The sequence below is a fragment of the Falco rusticolus genome, chromosome 9 (assembly GCF_015220075.1).
Source record: "Falco rusticolus isolate bFalRus1 chromosome 9, bFalRus1.pri, whole genome shotgun sequence".
Taxonomy (NCBI): domain Eukaryota; kingdom Metazoa; phylum Chordata; class Aves; order Falconiformes; family Falconidae; genus Falco; species Falco rusticolus.
In genome coordinates, this window is record NC_051195.1 from 13552739 (window position 1) to 13567366 (window position 14628).

A 14628-nucleotide genomic window follows, 5' to 3' on the forward strand; every position below is an offset into this window, starting at 1 on the left:
AAAACACCACACAAATACCTTAGGCAAAGAACAGCAAATAACCACTTGTTTCAAGAGCTGTCTGCATTCTTTTTCAATTGTGTTTAGTTAGGGCGTTGCATGAGCAAATTCTTATGCATGCAAATCTTCCTTTACATTGCACTGTGTAAAGAGTTATGAATTGCTGTATTCCCAGTTGAAAGCCCATTACAAAAGTGAAGTTTAATAGCAATAGAGAATTAAGCACAGAGTGTGAAAAAGCTGTGTGAAAAAGCTGTTGTAGCAGATACTGCAGGATGAATGTCACAGAGTGTAGGCCTTAGAACCATCATCAAAATGACACTAGTGGAAGCTAGTAGCTTCATTGAAGTTTGTAACACAAATAGATGGTGTGAACTGTTTCTGGAAAGTCTTTATGAGAAGGCTGTGATAGTAAGGGTGGGACCTGTATTCCCTCAGCTCCACACAGGTTCCCCTTCTCACGTACCTTTCCTTAAATTAGCACTTGCAGTACCTAACCTTAAGTTAGAGTGGTTGCATTTCTGCATGAACAGGAGCTGTGCCTCTACATCCAAGTCACTCACCTATAGTGCTGCAGATCCCCTTTCCCTGATGTCATTTAAGGAAGGTGGCGTTTACCTTGTGTCACCACAACACTGAACATTCACCAGAGGAGACACCTCTTAGATTCTACATGCTGTCAGACTGTGAGACCTTAAAAATAATTATCAGCTGACCTGTTGTGAAAGGCAGAGACATTTCGTCGAGTGTCCCTGCCCTGCAGTGTTAGGTAGGCACAACCAACCCAGATTTAAACTAGCTGTGGCAGAACTGAACCCAGAGGTGGCAAATCACCTGACAGTTTTCAGCTTTGTCAGTGTCTGAGATTCTATGGTCATTTTCTAGGCTGTGCTCTTCCCTTCCTCTCTATGTGTGTGTGATAACAGACATATGAGTACCAGGGCAACGGTGGATGTGACATTAATGGTACGAACTTCAAAAGCTATTGATGCAAACTCCAGATCCATGACGCTGTGTTTCTGCACACACAGTGCCTGCATGCAGCACACTGTAGATATGAGGCAGCCAGCAGTGGTGTTGGACATTTCAAGGGACAGAACCTTTTTGGAAGATAATTTTGCACTTTACTACTAAAAAGGTAGAAGATGTTATTACAGAAAGCCACAGTGTGAAACTGGCAAAAGCTCTTACTATCTTCAAATAAAATTCATCCAGGGAATAGAGCATGAAGTTCATTTTAATGATTGAAGTGCAGAGAAAGGAGGCAATGGGAGGTCTCCCATTTGTGTGAATTTCATGTTCAAAGAAGTTGCACACAGTTACATCCTGCTCTTACCAAACTGATAAAACAGAAAGTTTGAGACACACAGTCTTCAAGGACAGACATAAATACTAGATCCGAGGTGTTCTTTGCCTCTGTACTCTAATTGTTTGCTCTTAGTTTTCTGCTTTGTGCTTTAGTTTTTGCTATGCCAACACTCAGTCTGTTTACATACAGCTTGTACTTTGTTTTCCTTTTCCCTGGGTCACAGATTACATTTTTCTAATTATTTCCTCTCATCTTAATAACAATGCACTGAAAATATTTCACTTACCGTTAGCCTGGAAGATTCCAATTTTTCACATTTTTAGGAGAGCCCATAGTATATTTGGCAGGGTATTCAAATCATGGAATACATGTAGTCTTTTTTTGAAGTAAACCAGACACCTTCTTGCTTCATTAGATTTGGTGTTACGCATGCCTTTCAAGATAGATTAATTTCATTAGTTCAGCATCTCCTGAGAGTATATTATGAAAGAATATACAGTATGAAGGAGAGAAGAATTTTCCCAATAAGAACTGGGTACTAGTCCAAAGAGGGCTATTGATTTGGTGCCCTTCCTTAGCTTCTGGGGCCTGCTTTTGTGAATACTAAGCACTTGCAAGCTAGGTGAAATTATTTCTGAAAATTAGACCCTAACACTAAGATTCATGTCCAATGGAAATGTTCTCATATGATTACAGTTGTCTGATCCTGTGTTTTAGCCAATTGCTAGAGGCAATTCAGCTGATCTATTCTACATGCAATGCCTCAGTTTCCATGGAAAGAGAGGAGTCATGTCCTAGAACTGCACAACATTTGAAGTATGAGGCATCTCATTCTCTGTATGCAGCACCTGGGAAGTCAGGCAAAGACATATAATAGCAAATTGTTCACAAAACTTTTTTCTCTGAGATTTCCTTTTCGTTTATATGCAGTACTAAACCAGAGAGAACAATTCAAAGTATTTTACTGAGCGGTGATTGTTTTTCTTAATAGGTAAGGCTATTTCACTTAAAAGTTATCAGAATGCTAGACTTATAGATCTGGAGGGAAATTTGCCCTCTACATCTCCCTTATTTATTCTCCACCAAAAGCTTACCTCTGTTGTCTCCCTGGGAAGCTTAATGGAGAAAATGTATCAATTCATGACACTGGGTACTTTCTAAAGCCATCTGGCTCATACTAAAGTTTTCAAATATTTCTGCCAGAGATGTGTGGGTAACTCACTGGAAGCCCACCTGACTTATGGCCCAGGTCTGAATTGCTCTCAGTCACTTCTGGAGAAAAGAAAACCTGCCCAGAATTCATCTCTCTGAATTCTGTCACATTGAAGTATGGTGAGAACATCCTTCCCAATTTGAGAGTCCTGACTTTCACCTGCACCTCTATGGTAGGTTGACCCTAACTGCATGCCAGGAGCCCACCAAGCTGCTGTATCACTCCCATTCCCCGCAGGACAGCAGGGTGGTGGCAGGGAGAAAATAAGATGGAAAAAACTCATGAGTTAAGATAAAGGCAGTTTAATAAAGCAAAAGCAAAGGCGGTGCATGGAAGCGAAGGAAAACACAAGATTTATTTTCTACTTCTCATCAGCAGGTGATGTCCAACCACTTCCCAGGAAGCAGGCCTTCAGTGCGCATAGCAGTGTTCCAGAAGACAAACATCATAGTAACAAATGTGTCCCCCCTACCCTTACCCCCGCATCCTCCTCTCTCTTAGCTTTCATTGCTGAGCAGGCATCACATGGTATGAAAAAACCCTTTGCTCACTTAGGGTCAGCTGTCCTGGCTATTTCTGTTCCCAAGGCCTTGCCCGCCCCAGCCTACCGGTGAGGGGCAATGTTGGAGAGACAGCCCTGGTGCTGTGCCAGCCCTGCTCAGCGGGAGCCTGAACACCGGTGTGTATCACCACCTTTCTAGCTGCCATACAAAGCCCAGCACCATGGGGAAAATCAGCTCCATCTCAGCCAGACCCAATACAAGCTCTTGCTACTGATAATTAACTTCTGTTCATAGCTTTTTATAAAATACAGGCAGAAATAGCAGAAAGATCATGGACTCTGGGGCGCTTCCAGAAAACTGAGAAAACTGTCTAACAGGACAAGGGAAAGTGAATGCATGGGTAAAATTTAATTTAAGTTCAAATGAGCATAGGATTTCTTTCACAATGAGTGAAAAGGAACAGTGTCCTCTTCTTTGGCTGGGACCTTTGTGTGGAATTAGGTTTTAGGAATCTGCAGGAATAGAGGGTGGGCTGATTTGCTGCTTAGAAGATAGACTGCTGTGGGGAAACGCCAGGAGAGTTAGAAGACCAGGGGTATGGTCAGCCAAGGATTAATGTCCCTGAGACACATTTACAAAAGTTCACCTGGGCTTCCTTAAATTTTCCAAAAGATTAGCTAGGTTTCCAAGGCCAGCATGAGGAAAGAGGAATAGACTACTCAGTAATGGGAAAGGTAAATTCCCACTCTTACTTTGAGTGCAGATACAGTTCTGGGATATGAGTTACCATGAATGAGGAATGCACAAAGCAAGGAAGCTGGGTGTTTCTAAGGCTTGCCTAGTAAGTTGTGTGATCTGCCCCCACCCTGTTATTATAGGGAGAATGATAGCAATAACCCCTGTAAAAGATCTTGGGGATAATTATGCTACCCTCAAAATATGATGTGCTTGTCCTCTAGATGCACTAGGTCTTCCTATAAGTGATGGGGCAGACGGAGGAATTACTGATTTTTCAGTTGAGAGCCTATCCATTCTCAGTATCTGCCTTTCAAAAGGCAATACGACATTATAAAATCTGAGTCCATAGCAGCCTTCCTTACACAGTCCCTCCTGTATAGAAGCGGTGAGCCCTCAGTATCTGGTGCGGTATTGCTTCTCAGTGGCTGTAACATCTGAAAACATGTTTCTCTCAGTGTTTTCAGAGGCCTACTTTTGTAGTGGTACCTGCAACAAATTTATCTGCTTATATATGCAGGTGAAAACTGGTTGCTCATTTTATACAGAAATCTGGTTGCAACCGCCTGTGTTCTTTCTGCCTTTTTTAACAGCTAAGATCTGTCAGGTGGGAATTCTCCCACTTCCTAGCTGTTCCCAGACAGCATACTGCAATTTTGGCACCCCAAATAACAAAGCAGGGAGAGAGTCATATAATATGCATCTTCTTTGTGCTCTATTAATCATAGAAATTAAATTTATTTCTTCATGCCTGGAGCAACTTGGCAAGGGGACATGGAGACAAGAACACCTGTTGTAAATAAAATGGTTAAACTGAGTACAAAGTTCTGTATGGCCTTTTGTGGGAGCACACTCTTGGGACTAGCCAAAAATCAATAGACAAAATAGAAAACAGTAAAGCAAATCAGCGTGGTTTCTGCACAGCTGTAGAAGTGAATAATTCACCTCATAGGTAGTTCTGATTTTATAGGGTAGCCAAGATCTATGGTGAACAGCAATAGCACGAACTGCAGGGTGCAGCCAGTAAGCATGTAAGCAAGCAGGAGAGTGAGAATCCCAGGGCTGAACTAAGTACAGAAGGGCCAGACCAGAAAGGATGGTTTAGAAAAGTCCATTCACACACAAGGTTTTTTTCCTAAGATTTAAAAAAAAAAAAAAAAAGTCTTTCCCACTGAGATGGAAGGATTGTATCAGTGATGTTTTCACAGTATTAATTTAGCTCTGTAACATGGCATTAGCCTGCCACTCTATGGCAAGACACAATCCAACAGGTACTCTGCCTTGATTTCCCCAGTAGTATTTCCAGCTTACTCTAGTGGCTTATAGCTTCAAGGCCAGGTAGCTTGAAAAGGTCAACCTGCCTCTGTCCCTCTTGGCCTTCCTCACAGAGCCTGAGGACAAAGAAGTCAAAGAGCTCTCCAGATCAGCCAAGTTGGATCTGCAGTGCTTCCAAAAAAACCCTCTTACTTTGTTTTGTGGGCTGAGCTCTCAGATTCATTCTTTACCTGTCTCCTGTTACTTAACTTCTGTGCAAAGCCTACCCTTCTCCAGAGAATTCTGGTTAGCCAAACTCTTCTCAAATGATTTTAGCTGGAAGCTTCCCTCCTTTCATTCAGTTCCCAAGTAAGAGCTCTCACCCTTCCAGACCTCCTCACATGTGTGAGATAAAGCTGATTGTGCTGGTGCAGTTTAGTGCCTACTGTAAGCAGGGACAAACCCTATTTTAAAATTGATAGAAAACTTGCTATGTCATTGCAGAAAGAACAACCTTCCCATTTTCAGGCAGTAATTACATACAAAACTTAAAGGAAACTTTCCTTGCTACTCTCTTGCCCATAACAAATCAGGTCTGTGCCACAGGAAGCTCCGTCTGCAGTGGGTTGAGATGTGGGGTCAGCACATGGTGGTCTCCACGTTGCCTTGCCATCTGTGCTGGAAGTAGGCATTATGAAAGATTTACTAATGCAGGGATACAGCAGAAGAGTGTGTTTCGTAGCTAGGGTAGGACTCAGATTGAAAGAGGGTTATTGGTAGAGAAGGCATGAGAAGTAAAATCACAGAGAAATTCTGTTCATCAAGCATTTTCCCCCAGTCAAGTATTGACTGCCATTAGAGTGACATCTGCCAGTGACAGACAGCAGTGCCAGGTTTTGGTCAGCATTAATAACGAGCTTGTACTGCTTACAGGAAGAGAAATTGGTACCATTTGGGTTTTAATCTCATCTGCTTATGTAGTATTTACTTCTGAAGTAGAAAGAACTTAGTGACCAGAGCTTATGGGGAGGGGCTGCAGAAATATCTTGATAGGTGAGATAGAGTTAGGTTATGGAGACAGACGGTTCTCTGATGAAAAGACAAAGGGGAGAGGAACAATAAGATGCGATTTGTACCCGCACACAGCAATCAAAATGAAAACCCTGGGTTTGAGAAAAAATAGTTCATGATAGCCAGAAGGTAAAGAAAGTGTGGTCTCATTTGATATTAAAGAATTGTCATCTTTCTCCTTTAGATAATAGCGCTATTGTCTTCAAATGATCCGCAAAAATGCATATACTGCCCTGATGGTTATAAAACTATTTTTCCTGGCACATATTGTCTAGTCTTACAACATCCTTGTGATAGAAATCCTAACCTTTCTAGAAATACCATCAGTGATTCTGGAAAAATTATAAAAATAAAGGACATGATTATTCAGTCTGCTGGTGGAAGAAAATTATGTTACTGCACTAATAAGCAGACAGCTTTATCACTGACTGCAGCTGAAGTCTCAGCAGCCCACAGCTACTGCAGGTACCCTGTGCTTTGCTGTTCTAGTCTGCATGGTGTTCATTGCTTTCAGGAATTTGGGCAGGGTGAGGAGGGAGAAACTGACCACTAACATCACCGAATTTTCAAAATCTTGTGTTTGAATTGTTTCTAAAAACAGCTTGGAGAGTCAGTGCAAGTTAGAAATACGGGAGGATATTTTAGCCAAGTCTGTAAGAGATTTCAGTGACAAGTGTCCTGCCCAAGACAAAATAACTAACAGCAGCTGCAGCAGGAGCAGGATTTGGCTCAGATTATACAGTGTTCAAGATTTGGGCAGGATTCTGTCATGACTATTGAGAACAGAGATATTATGAGGAGTTTCTCCCGGCTGCAACTTGAAACTTTTCACACAAAGTCCAAAATCAGACAGACCTAATGTTTAAGATGAAGGAGAATCCACTGCAGTTCTACAATCAGAGCTTCTCAATGTACAGAAGTGTAAAGCCATATGCTCATTTCTTTATAAACTCTTCTTCTAGGGCTGTCATCCAGCCTGTCATCATCTTGGGCTCTGATTTCCCAGGTGTTCACATGAGGCCTCTAAATAAAGAGATATTCTCCTTTAACTGTGCCATGTGGCCTTTATTAATACCTACTCTGCTAAATGACTCCTCTGGATCCTCACTCACTTCAGTTGCTATGACATCCTTTTTTCTCCAGCCTTAATTAATGGAACATACAAGGCAATTATCACAAGGCTGCAGACAGGATGCAAGTGTGCCAGTGTGGTTGTGTCCAGCTCAGTCCTTTTCAGCCCCTTTCATCTTGATCCTGTCATCTCCCAGCCCATTGCTTTGACTGTTACTGCCATGCATCCCCTTCTTTGACCTCCCCTTTTCTATTAAATCAGATAGATATTGCTGTCTTCACTTCCAAGGGCCTTGATGGATTATCCATCTCCAGCTTACTTATCATCTTTCAGACAGCACTGACTTGCCAGCTCTCACATCCTGTCAGCCAGTGATGCTCATTTCTATCATTCACTGCACAGAGTTTCCAACATGCATGATTTGCTTGTCTTCATGCAGTTCCTCTTGCTGGTGGCACTGGCAGTGAGAGACATTGACAACAGCTAGGCTGCAGGCACACAGAACCTGCTGCTCGTATTGTCAGCACTGACCCATATTGTCTTATTGTTACCTGCTACTTTCCTGCCAGTATGCCTCTGTTTCTTGCCTCCCTATCCTTGGATAACAAGCTCTTTGGAGCAGAGACTTTTTATTATGTGCTGTTACGATGTTCTGGCTTGCCTAACATTTCTAGGCACGAGAGTAATGCAGACATGGCGAGCTTCTGTTTTCTGGTAGTGTCATGAATTTCCTTCAACAAATATACTCTGCTTAAGTTTTAGGTGATGAATTGGTGAGTAGTTCAGTATGGTTACAATAAGAAGTCAATAGAATCTCAGGGTTTTGTTTTAATAGAAACATGGATGTCTTTTTGAAGACTGTTTTCAGAGTTTAAAAAACAAAAGAGAAAGCCTTATGAATAAATATCTCAAAAGCAAACCTATATGAACTAAAGTGATAAAAGACACTGGCAGTGATCCTCAGAAGCAAAACTATTATTTCTCACTTCTGTAGTTCTGCCTGCTCCCTACAGAACTGGCATTCCTTTCCATGACTTGCAAATGATGCTGCAAATCATGAAAACATAGTTGGGTAGTAAAGCACAGCAGACAAACATGTCTGAGTTTTTCCACTGAAAGAATATCCTGGAATTCATCTATGTGATAGGAAAAGCTGGGCACTGCATTCTTTCTGCTCTTCTGAGATTGCTACAGATATGCCTGAAACATGAAAAACAGATCAAAACCAGGCATCCCTGAATACAGGCTTAATTTCTGGGCCTGATTCTCCACAGCCGTTGAGCTATTTTGCATGCCACCATACAGTTTCCTTCTTGTACAAACTGAAACTTAAGAATGTCACCAGTAGGAAGCGACTGACGTCTCCCTGTATAAGAAACAAGTGGATCCTGTGATGAGGGACATCAGATTTAGACAAGCCTTATGTCACTTCTGAGTGAATGATTCAGCTACTTCTTTTCTTCATAAGACAGACAATGCGCTCTTTTCTAAGCAGTTTCTGCAATGGGACTTAAGACTGCAGAACACCTCAATAAAGAATGGACATTTAGAGGCTTTTTTTCCCCCAAGTACAAAAACATTTTCTTTGTGTGCATTTACCCCATTCTGCAACTTTAGTAACAGGATGTAATTTACACAGAGTAAAATTATCATCCTCTCTTTCTCCCCCCCAAAAAACCCTCTACCCAACCAAGAAGTTAACCCTTGCCATTACTACACAAAGAATATTTTACTAAACAAATGCATTGCTGCTGCCTTTGATACAAGAGGTGAAAGTACTACATTTTTTCAGTGTTTATTTATAGTAACTGATCGTAAGGGAGAAGAGGTAATGAGAAATAGAGTAACTTTTTTTTCCACAAATTTAAGTGAAGGTAAGTTCAAAAAATCCTAACCATGCAATCAGTACAAACTGTTGCTATTATATTCCTGACTATGGACATGCTTGACAGTCTGCTCAGTCTTTTTGTTTTCAAATTCGCTGGCTCATTGTGGAGTTACTTTCTTGGATTTCTTTTAAAGCGATAGAACAAGGCTGTTCATTTGGCAGTTCATAGCAAAACATCCTTGTGCAGCAATCTGAATTACTTAGGATCATCAGGTAATTGCAGAGATCTCAGTGTCCTCTAGTATCTTGCAGACAGCAAGTCAACAATGATCATGTTGGTTATTACGTAAAAACAATCGAAAAATAATCTTGCGGCAGCATTCTTAAGTAGAGATACCAAATAAACTCAAACCTATTTTCTGAGCATAAACATTTCACATTTAAGGAGCAGTAGGACTCAGTTTTACAGTTCACCAAAATAAATATTCCACAACACATACAATAAACTTCCAGGTCTAATCACCCTTACAGAATTAAGTAGTTTTGTACTTTTATCATGGATCTGTTCCTCAGATAGTGTAAATCAACATGGCTGTACTAACTCAGCTCCTACTGCTTGAGGATCTGGGCTCCCTCTTACAAAGCAATTGCAAAGCCAGTATAAACGGCCCAAGGAAGATTCTGCCACAGGGTTTCCAAGCACCGTACAGATGTCAAAGTGTATTCCCTTCCTAGCAATGCTTGTTACCTGACAGACTCTAGCTCCCAGATAAGACCTCCAGAGCTGCTTTAGAATGGGAAAACAGCGGAGGTATTTTCCCCCCATTCACTCTGCTGATTTGAACACTACAGGACCTGGCTCTCCAGAGAAACTTTCTGCTGGTTTAATAAGTGATTTGGTTCCACTGCAACTCCAGCTCAACACCTGCAGAGCAGAAAGAGTTTACCAAACAATTATAAACTGAACTGAGAATAAAGCAACACAAGAATTTAAGACTGGGATATGATTGTTAGACTATGCCAGGGAACAGCAAAGGACAGCTGCTTTGTAGGGGCCAGTAGGATGATAATAAATCAGGAGGCCAGAAGCCTCCCCAGGCAGGGCAGCATGCCATAACACGTGAGCAAGGTGAGCTCGGCAGACCTGGGGAAGGCAGCTCTCAGGATCAGCAGAGAGTCTGGGCTATCAGTCACATCCACGCAGCCGGGCAGGGCTGGCAGCAGAAGGTGGCGAGGCAATATCCGTACCCAGGCCCAGATCAGCCAGGCCCAGGGCTGCACACCGACATAGCTGTGATAAGCTCAGGCAGTGAGCAAAGGGCCAGGCTTCAGCTTAAATGCAGCCCCTGGCCCCATGGCTAGAGGGGGTTGATGGGGGTGTCGGGTGAAGCTGGTCAGGGTAATTAAGACCTATTGGGGTACTCAGGTCCCTGACAGACTCTTGAGTCTCAAATTCTTAACTAAATTACTTACTACTGTATTATATCCACTAAGTTAAATTCTTCATAAATGAGCACATTTTCTCAAAACCAAAGTCTTACTACCTTGCAGTGGTGTCACCCTAATACCTGTTTGCCGTCTGGTCATTTATTTAGGATCATAACTTTGGATTTGGAATCCCCTCACATTACGGAAGTTTAGAGCAAGAGATCTTAGGAGGGATTTTTTTGTTGCTGTTTATTTATTATTTTAAATAATCTATTGCATTAGAGAAAGATGTTGGTATTTAATAGATAGCCCTAAGAACATAAAAGTACGACAATGCCCATTCTGAGTCAGTCCAAGGGTCTGTCTAACCCAATATCCAGTGGCTAAAAGCAGCATGCCAGGAAAGAGAAGAATATGGTGAGATTTCCCTAGATTACTCTTTCAGCCTCCAGCAGTATGCAGGTCAGCACATCTGTGCCTCTCAAACCATATTTCAGTGATCTAAATCAAACATTGATGAGGCTTTTGTGGGTTTGTAAAAGGAGTCTGGATGTAAGAATGTAGTTTCAAGTTCTCGACATAAAAGTCAGGGAAAAGAAAGGCTGCAGTCTGAACCATGAAGTTATTTTGGTCCAAGCCAAATTACTCTTCAGCTTGAGCACAAGCACAGAAATCTGAAAGCTAACGCAGCCTCTCTTGGAAAGCTTTGTATAATTTAAAACAGAGTCATACTAAAAAAAACCAGTTTTCATCTCAGCTCGGCAACTCTCTTCATGATAGGCCAGTGCCTTTCAAAAAAGTTGCCAGAACAAACCAGCTGAGACACAAGCTCCCTTTCCCTCCTTTCTCCAATAAATGATTGGAAGAGAAATAATTTCTTTTAAAATCTGTGAACCAAAAACTCATTTTAATGCAACATCTTTTATTTTTTTTAAATAGATACTAAATAGCCTTATTAAAAGCTCTGATTTTCAAGGTTTGATGATCAGAACTCTGAGATTCGCATTCCAGAAAAGTGCCTGCAACTGAAGCACCCAGAATGACTAGCTGAAGATTTAGGAGCATGTTTTTTGTATAAGAATTAGGCTTTAAGAACTGAGAGGCTGAGTAAAACCAGAAATCCAACAGAGTAATGCAACATTAACATTCGCTGTGTTGGGAATAGTTTCTAATCACTGCTATTTCTCAGGCTTTCCTTGCGGTACTTTGATGGTGCTTCTATTGAATGTCTTCTGCTCATTAGACATTACTGTAAAAGGCTCTTCATGATTCACTGAGCACAGAAAAATAACAGAGGGGAGACTTTTAAAAGAGCAGCTTTTTTGCATTCTCCAACCATTCCACTAGGTCTGAGTTCTTAATTTTTAGTAGTCAGTAGAGTTATGAATATATGTGTTTCCAAACTGGAAGGTGTTTTGCAAGTTTTCCTTAATGATCAGCATTGAGATGTCATATTAGAGATCATTCTACGAGAAATATTCACCCACGGGGAGCTGAACATTTTAGTCCTTTAGTGATCATCAGTGCACATACATTTTAGAGCACTGGTTCTGGATTTTGACATATATTTACTGTGAGGTCACTTGATGCATTTTTTTGAATATGTAGGACTCAAAGATGCTGATGGTCTTTTGTGCAGGGTACTTATCTAACTAAACTCAGGAATTGCGATATGGTTTTTGTTCTGAAAGCTGCTACTGTTACCTGCCCTGCCAACTTGTTACCACAAATTAATTTGTGTGTATCTGAAAACTAATTTTTCCAATTACGCCGGTTCATCTGCTAAAAGATAGTTACCTACAGAGCTTGAACCGCCGATGTTTACACCGTAACAATTACAGCAAATACCAACAGAAATAATGGCACATTTTCCTGACTTGACAGCATCCTTCCCCAGAATTCATGAAACTACACCAGGAGCATTAAAACACAGGAGTACTGTCATTAAAAACAAAGGGTGTGACACCTGGAGAAACAAAGGAGCAGCTGTAATCCAGCCCACAGATACCATTTGCAGCTGATTTTCCAGTGTCATAATGAATTGTTTCTCCATTGCACTTAGGCCAGCTTCCGTGGAAGGACATTAAATATAATAGGCAATGTGTATGACCAGCAGAATAAAGCAAAAACCATTTGGCCCTCTATAAGAATAAAGCCTTGTGCTTCAACTAAAGAATTGGGAACAGGAAAGCAGGGCTTTAGGAGACCGGGGCCAGAATTTTGAAAGCGGAAAATTCCAGCTTTACTATGAAATAGCAGATACTCCATAGCCCAGTGATGGTACATTTTGCTGTCTGTCATTAATTCTAGGTTTTAAAAATATACCAGTACTTCATTTCAGTTGAGTTCATTAGCCAGAACAGCAGCAGGAACATAGCAGTGGTCAAACAGTCTAACATGTGGATGATATGAAAACAACAGTTCCGCACTCTTGACAAGCTGAGAATGCAGCTTCAAGGAAAAAAACTTCATATCTTAGGAAGATGAAAGTGAATGCTGACAGGAGGAGTTAGTCATGTAGATATTAATTCACAGACTATGAACGCCTTTAATAGTTTTGAAATAATATAACTCAGTACTTGACAAGATTTGGTTGTAACTTGTTCACTTTGTAGACATAAGCAAACATTAACCAAAGTGTATTTTTCCCCAGAATATTCCCATGTACTAATACCTCCTTTGTTGAAATAAAAATGTACTAAAAATCAAATTAAATAGGTTATTTTTTTTGTCCAACCATTTGCAAGTTGTTTTCCTGTTCTGGCACTTGAGAAATCACAATGGAAGCACTTTTCTTCCCACACCTGTTAATAAAACCCAGTTTTAAACTCATCAGTTTTGTCCATCTGACAGATGCAAGATTTCACTAGTTAGAATAAACATTCTTTGATAAAATTAGCATTCCGAGTTACAAGTAGTATTTTTATTGAAGTTCTATAGTCAATAGCAATCCTTCTCTTCCTCTATATAAAGAAATATATATGAATGTATTTCTATAGTTCTTGTTACTAAGCATTTCTACTAGAAATTTATTTGGTTGATGTTAGCAAAAATGTATGTGATTATTTTGGCTGTGGTATGTTAGTCTGGAACACGAAGGTTGTTGGCTGCCCAAGGAAACTTCCTATGATGCTAAGGAATCAGCCATGAAACTTCTGTGTGCTTTCAGGGCACATGTGCTCATTTACGTGACTTAATCAAAATAACCATGTCTACTTTAATTGAAACCTTTTGCCAGTTGATGCAATGTGCAGATGATCTTGGAAGCACAGGTGTCCCTCTTCAGCTGAAGACAAGACAATAATTATAGTATGATACTGATTCAAGATTTATTATTTTAGGACAAAAAGAGTAAGAATATCCACATATTGTACTTGCATAGCAAGAGATGTAAAGTAAGAGCAGTATAATTATTCTTGTGACAATTTATGTGCAGATCAGCACTTAAAACTGTGCTCAGTGTCAAACCACCTGAATTTCAGGCAGATGGTCCTCCTGCAGCACCTGGGTTCCTGCAAGCGAGAAACATGTCGGCCTGGCAGTTTGGACTTCTCTGAACCAGATTCATGCAGCTTTGGCTGTGAAAGGAGGTGGCAATCACCTCCCCAGGCCTTCCATCCTTCTCTGTAGTGTTTCTTCTCTTCAGCATCTGATGCTTTTGTCTTGATTGAACAGGGCAAGGAAGCCAAGTTCCCTCCTTGTCTTTCTTCAGGATAGACAGTCACAGGTCCTCAATTACACAGTAGTCCAACTGTTTAGAACATTTTCTGCATTGGAGGGTTAAGGCAGAAGCCTTTCTTCAGTCTGGACTGCAGTATCTAGAATTCTACCAAAGATTTTTGTTTACAACAGACATTTGCCATGTTTTGCCAGAGGCTTGAACAGTTTACAGCTTTTCCTAAGCATCAATTGTTAGTACAAAAAGCAGATACAGAAAAGCTGAAATTTCTTCTGTCCTTTTTCAACAAATGGGAGAACATGATTTGTCAGCTATGATGTGAATTTCTTATTTTCCCTTTACTTAATTTCAGAAGAGAAGTACTGTGTTGAAACTGAAGTGGTGTCTAGGTAAAGTATCTTTTGAGAAAATGATGGTGCTCTAAATACAAATTTGGAATAATACTAGAGGGTTTTCAGCTGTGACTTGGGCAATTTCTCACCAAGCCTAGATGATGGATTGTTTCTTTACAATATGTTAAACAGGTTGCATTAAAC

The 14628-nt window shown here is 40.8% G+C and overlaps 1 protein-coding gene across 1 annotated transcript in view; it reads left to right on the forward strand.

Moving 5' to 3' along the window:
* Positions 1-14628, forward strand: part of WAPL (WAPL cohesin release factor) — a 159860-nt gene that overhangs the window by 41820 nt on the left and 103412 nt on the right. The window lies entirely within an intron of this gene.